This window comes from Solanum pennellii, chromosome 7 (assembly GCF_001406875.1).
Source record: "Solanum pennellii chromosome 7, SPENNV200".
Classification (NCBI taxonomy): Eukaryota; Viridiplantae; Streptophyta; class Magnoliopsida; order Solanales; family Solanaceae; genus Solanum; species Solanum pennellii.
In genome coordinates this window covers 18,391,701-18,398,997 of record NC_028643.1, presented here as the reverse complement: position 1 = coordinate 18,398,997, position 7,297 = coordinate 18,391,701, and positions in this window count along the sequence as shown.

The window sequence follows — 7,297 nt, the reverse complement described above, 5'->3', positions numbered from 1 at the left end:
GTGTGACGTTTATCTAATTGCGGCACGATTGTTGCTTGTTATAGATTAATAGCTTGAGCAGTAAATATTGGACTTGCGGCTCGACTATACGGTATATAACGCTATCCGTTCTTTCTTTGTTTGGCATGACCTTTAAAAAATGAGCGAATAACGGACAGGTTTGATACTTACCTCTAGAGCGTCTAGGTGACGTATATTCTTGCTTCCACAACTATTCCTCTATATATCGGCTATGTCTAAGGCTATGATGATTTCTCATATCTATGGTAGTGCTTCTTAGAGTCATTGAGATTTTACGTTTCCATATCGTATTAAAGGTTCATAATCTTGATAAAACGTTAATCTTTGGTAATACTCGTTGCTGGTTCACGTTGATTGTTCTATTGAGTTAGAAGAAATGATTTTAATTGCATATGGTTGCTCATAATATTCTGCTCGTGCATAGAGTCATTTATCATTTCACCGAGTCCCGGGTCGGGTAATGTTCGTGCGGAGTTTCTTGCATATGTCACCGAGTCCCTCACTAGAGGCCGGGTATGTATATTATATATATCGTTGGTTATGAGGATGGTTATGATGATGATGATGATGGAGATGATGTGATGATTATTTCAGCGAGTCCCTCACTAGAGGGTCAGGTACGTATGATGTATATATATGATGATTATTTTGCCGAGTCCCTTACTAGGGAAGCTGGGCACCTTATATGTTAAAGATATGCATGATTTTCACTCAAAAGGTACACGTGTAGCGATGTCTTGTTTCGACTTATCATGTTGGTATCCTGTCATCTCTACCTTATGCTTCACATACTCAGTACGTTGTCCGTACTGACACCCTTTCCTCGGGGGGCTGCGTTTCATGCCCGCAGGTGTAGACGCACAGTTCGGTGATCCTCCCGCCTAGGATATCTACTCTGCTGATTGGGAGAGCTCCACTGTTCCGGAGCCCAGTCGTTTTGGTACATAACTTTTTGTGTAGTCTTTTGCTTGTCTATGGGTATGGCGGGGCCCTGTCCCGTCGAGTTTCACTACTGTACTCTTAGAGGTCTTTGGACATTATGTGGGTTGTATATATATGTTTTGGATAATGGTCTGGACATGGTTTGTATGTGGGTGTCCAAAATGGGCACTAGTCACGGCCCATCGGGTTGGGTCGTGACAAAGAGTGGTATCAGAGCGGTTCTTCCTCAGAAGTGTCTACAGACTGTGTCTAGTAAAGTCTTGTTTATCGGTGTGTTGTGCACCACATCTATAAACAGGAAGCTACAGGACATTTAGGATNATTGGGCTACAGGTGCGTGTTTTTCTTGCGGCCGTCCGGGCCATACTATGAGGGAGTGTAACCTTAGAGGTACTGCAGGTGGTATGGCACAACCTACTGGGTCCGTTGCTGGTTCATCTTCTTCTGTGGCTATGCACCCTACGGGGCAGTGTATTCNTGATAATCCCTCTCTTACGAATCCCTGTGTTTTCAGGTATGCCTCCAAAGAAAGCGACAGTCGCCCAGAAGGGAAAATCGGTAGCAGAAGGTACTAGTCTGACCCGGAGAGTTACTAGGGCTCGTGCCCAGTCTATGCCTGGTATTGTGCTTCACTCGGAGAGCTCTGCTACACCGCCACCGCCAAAGGAGCTTAGAGCAGCAGCAGCTCCAGTTCGGGGGACACCACCAGCCCCCGAGGCCCCAACATCTGAACCTCCAGCTCCTCAGTCAGGGGCGGAGGATAGGGCCATGAGAGATGCGGTTCAATTGCTGACTAGATTAGTGGCAGGTCAGGCTCGCAGGCATGGACTAGGAGTTGATCATGCGGACAGATCTGATAGCTTAAGGGCTCGTGACTTCTTAAGTTGTAATCCTCCAGAGTTCTTTGGGTCAAGGCCCCAGGATGATCCGCAAGAGTTTATTCGTCAGATGCAGCGTACATTGAGGATAATCAAGGCTTCGGAGACCGAGTCTGTTGAGTTGGCTACGTATCGTTTGCGGGATGTAGCTATTAATTGGTATGAGTCTTGGGAGTTATCTAGGGGTGAGGGTGCTCCTCCAGCGGTATGGGATGAATTTGTGGAGGCTTTCCAGGGCCACTTCCTGCCTCCAGAGATGAAGCGAGCTAGAGTCGATAGATTCTTGCGTTTGAAGCAAAATGGCAGGAGCGTTCGAGAGTATAGCCTCGAGTTTGATTCATTGGCTAGGCATGCGCCTACTATTGTGGCTGATATGGCAGACAGGGTACATCGTTATGTGATGGGATTGGATCGTTATCTGATTGACGGTTGTATGGCAGTGACTCTTCAGCCAGGTATGGACATTGCTCGGGTGCAGGCATATGCACAGGGGGTAGAGGATCGGCACCGGGGACGTCAGCCAGATAGAGATTATAATAGAGGCCAGCATAAGAGGGCTAGATCAGCAGGTTATCCTGACGAGTTTCGAAGCGGGCAGTCTCAGCAGCATGTTAGATTTTCTTCCCAGCCAGCACAGAGTGCACCCCCACGTTTCATGGGTAGGGGGTTCGATCGTATGGGATATTCGGAAGCTGGTCAGAGCTCTAGGGCGTCAGGGTCACAGATGGGCAGGGGTTTGAGCCAGTCGAGGCCACCTTTGCCTCGGTGTTCTCGCTGTGGTAGATCCCATCCTGGGGAATGTCATTGGGCTACAGGTGCGTGTTTTTCTTGCGGCCGTCCGGGCCATACTATGAGGGAGTGTAACCTTAGAGGTACTGCAGGTGGTATGGCACAACCTACTGGGTCCGTTGCTGGTTCATCTTCTTCTGTGGCTATGCACCCTACGGGGCAGTGTATTCAGGCGCCAGCAGGCCGTGGTAGAGGACATGGTGGAGCTTCCAGTTCTAGCGGTCCCTCGAACCGTATATGTTCTTTGACTAATAGGCAGGATCAGGAGGCGTTACCTAATGTGATCACAGGTATATTATCACTATTCTCCCGAAGTGTGTATGCATTAATAGACCCAGGTTCCACCTTATCATTTATATCTCCCTTTGTTGCTAGTAGGATCGGAATAGAGTCTGAGTTGATAGAACCATTTGAGGTAGCTACACCTGTAGGAGATTTTGTCATAGCTACGCGAGTATATAAGAAATGTTCAGTAGTCATATATAGTCNAGTGGCATGTCAGGCGCGCAGGCATGGACTAGGAGTTGATCATGCGGACAGATCAGATAGCTTAAGGGCTCGTGACTTCTTAAGTTGTAATCCTCCAGAGTTCTTTGGGTCAAGGCCCCNATGTTCAGTAGTCATATATAGTCGTCGTACCGTAGCAAATCTAATAGAGTTAAATATGATTGAGTTTGATATTATCATTGGCATGGATTGGTTGGCTGCTTGTTATGCTAATGTTGATTGTAGAGGAAAGATNTCATTGAGGATAATCAAGGCTTCGAAGACCGAGTCTGTTGAGTTGGCTACGTATAGTTTGCGGGATGTAGCTATTAATTGGTATGAGTCTTGGGAGTTATCTAGGGGTGAGGGTGCTCCTCCAGCGGTATGGGATGAATTTGTGGAGGCTTTCCAGGGCCACTTCCTGCCTCCAGAGATGAAGCGAGCTAGAGTCGATAGATTCTTNACTATAGATGTACTGCCAGATACCCAGCCTATATATATACCTCCATATAGAATGGCACCTGCTGAGTTGAAAGAATTGAAAGAGCAATTGAGAGATTTGATAGAAAAGGGCTTCATCAGGCCTAGTACGTTACCCTGGGGAGCACCGGTACTGTTTGTGAGGAAGAAGGATGGGTCGCTGCGGATGTGTATTGATTATAGGCAGCTGAACAAAGTAACTATAAAGAACAGGTATCCCCTTCCAAGGATTGACGATCTATTTGACCAGTTGCAGGGTGCAAAGTGTTTTTCGAAGATAGACTTGCGGTCAGGTTATCATCAGGGGCGGGTAAGGGAGGCAGATATTCCAAAGACGGCATTCCGGACCCGATACGGGCATTATGAGTTTAGAGTGCTGTCTTTTGGGCTGACTAATGCTCCAGCGGTGTTTATGGATTTAATCAATCGAGTGTTTAAACCATTCCTTGATATGTTTGTTATTGTATTTATAGACGATATTCTGGTCTATTCACATTCAGAAGAGGAGCATGCAGACCATTTAAGGACGGTGCTAGGGTGCTTCAGCACCAGAAGTTATATGCTAACTATTCTAAGTGCGAGTTCTGGTTGACTTCAGTGGCATTCTTGGGGCATATTATTGGAGCTGATGGTATTCGGGTAGACACGCAGAAGATTGAGGCAGTAAAGACTTGGCCCAGACCTACGACACCTACTGAGGTACGCAGCTTTCTGGGGTTAGCAGGATATTACAGGAGATTCGTAGAAAAGTTTGCCTCAATTTCAGCGCCTTTGACAAGGCTAACTCAAAAGGCAGCCAAGTTCCAGTGGACTGATGCTTGTGAGCGAAGCTTCCAGCTATTGAAAGACAAATTGACTACAGCTCCAGTCCTAACTCTTCCGGAGGGACCAGACGGCTATGTTATTTATTGTGATGCTTCGGGTGTTGGGCTAGGATGTGTATTGATGCAGCATGGCAAAGTTATAGCCTATGCCTCCCGACAGCTTAGGAAGCATGAAAAGAACTATCCTACTCACGATCTGGAGTTAGCGGTCGTGGTTCATGCCTTGAAGATATGGAGGCATTATTTATATGGTGTCCATGTGGACATCTATACAGATCATAAGAGTCTCCAATATATCTTTAAACAGAAAGAGCTGAACTTACGACAGAGGCGGTGGTTAGAGTTGCTAAAGGATTATGATGTTGATATTTTATATCATCCAGGGAAAGCGAATGTTGTAGCAGATGCTCTTAGCCGTAAGTCCATGGGTAGCTTGACAGATGTACAACCAGAAAGGAGGGATATGGTTCGGGAGATTCAGCGGCTATCCAGCCTTGGAGTCCGTCCGGCTAATTCAGAAGATAGTGGAGTTTCTATTCGAGAGGATGCTGAGTCCTCAATCATAGATGAGGTAAAGAGACACCAATACGAGGACCCTATTCTGGCACAATATAGAGATGCAGCTCTTCAAAAGGAAAAGACCCCATTTAAGGATACACCTAACGGAGTGTTACTATATGAAGGCAGATTGTGTGTACCCGATATTGCGGGGCTACGACGGCAGGTTATGGGAGAGGCACACTCTTCCCGTTATTCTATTCACCCAGGGTTAACGAAAATGTATCATGACCTCAGATGCTTATATTGGTGGGATGGCATGAAAAAGGACATAGCGCAGTTTGTTGCTCAGTGCCCAAATTGTCAACAAGTCAAGATCGAACATGAAAAGCCTGGTAGATTATTACAGGAGATAGAGATCCCGACTTGGAAATGGGACATGATTCATATGGACTTCATTACAGGCTTACCTCGCACTCAACGGAAGTATGACTCTATATGGGTTATTGTAGATAGGCTGACGAAATCGGCCCATTTTCTTCCAGTCAGGACTACTTATTTGGCTAAGATTATGCGAGGTTATATGTCAGGGAGATAGTGAGACTTCATGGGGTTCCCACGTCCATTATATCAGACAGAGGAGCTCAATTTACAGCCAACTTTTGGAGATCATTTCAGAAGGGATTGTGGACACAGTTGAACCTTAGCACATCATTCCACCCTCAGACTGATGGGCAGGCAGAACCTTACCACTTGCCGCTCATTGAGTTTGCCTATAATAATAGCTACCATTCTAGTATCCAGATGGCACCGTACGAGGCCTTATATGGGAGAAAGTGCAGATCACCTATTGGTTGGTTTGATGTTGGCGAGACTAAGTTAATAGGCCCGGATGTAATTCAGCAAGCTGTTGACAAGGTGAAGCCTATTCAAGAAAGATTATTAGCAGCCAAGAGTCGACAAAAGTCATATGCAGATAATCGGCGTCGAGATCTTGAGTTTCATATTGGTGACTGGGTATTCCTGAAGGTATCACCCATGAGGGGTGTGATGAGATTCGGCAGGAAGGGGAAGCTCAGTCCGAGATACATTGGGCTTTATCAGATTGTTCGTACGATAGGCAAGGTTGCCTATGAGTTGGATCTACCATCTGATTTGGAGGCGGTACATCCAGTCTTCCATGTATCGATGCTACGTAAATGTATTGGTGATCCTTCTAGAGTATTCCCTGTAGATGATGTTCGGGTAACAGAGGAGTTGTCATATGAGGAGAAACCCGTAGCTATACTTGATCGCCAGGTTAGAAGGTTACGTACTAAGGATGTGGCTTCCGTCAAATTTTTGTGGCAAAATAATAATAGGGAGGAGATGACTTGGGAAGCGGAAGACGAAATGAAGAATAAGTATCCTTACTTGTTCCCCGTACCTACAGGTAATTCAATTCCTAGCTTGACTATATTGATTGAAAAACGAGATTATGTAGTAAGTTGTGACTCTGTGAGGCATCTGTAAGTTACGGAATGCAGGTTGATAGGTATAACTGTTAGAGAGACCTCGCTGGAATTTGTTTTTGTAAGACGCTAACTTAACATTCGAGGACGAATGTTCCTAAGGGGGGAAGGATGTTATGCCTCGTATTTTTATACGTAGTGCGCGTCATGATCTAGTAGACGTAAGTCCGGGGAATGAGATTTTATTTTAAGTTCCAAGTGATTAAAGAAATATTAGGCAAGGATGTTAATTCCAAATGTGATATTAAGTATGATTTGGCTAATGTAAGTGCCATTAACTTTAAGTGAGGGATTAATTAGTGGCTGATTAGGATCAATTTAATCCAGTGGGCCCCACCACTCAAGGCAAAAATAAAAGGAATAAGATTGGGAGCTGGCCTTAGTGGGACACCTGTAGAGGGGGGCTGCCTCCACTCCATAATATAAATGAGGTGGTGAAATCCACTCCATACTATAAATAAGGTGGTGAAATGCATTGCAGCATATCATCTTCTTCACCACTTGGCTTAGGCAGCCATGGAAATGGAGAAAACCAACCCTGCAACTCTTGGCCAGCAGCTGCAAATAATTTGGTTAGTAATCTCTTTGCTTGATGTGTTAATTCTTTAGAATACCTTTGTTAATTATCCATTAATCTTAAGAAGGGGCGTGACCAATAGCTTAGGAAGTTTGTTTTAGTTATTGAATGTGCTAAGTATGAACGGAAACCATAATCGGATTATTAGTGGTGTCGTGTTAGTGTTTGGGCTGTTTTGATTAAAGCAAACTGCGGGAAATTCTGTTTTCACGTCAGGTATATGTTAATGTGATTATGGGTATATACTCCAAAGGATGGATACGATAAGGTAGATGTGTTGCGAATTATAAA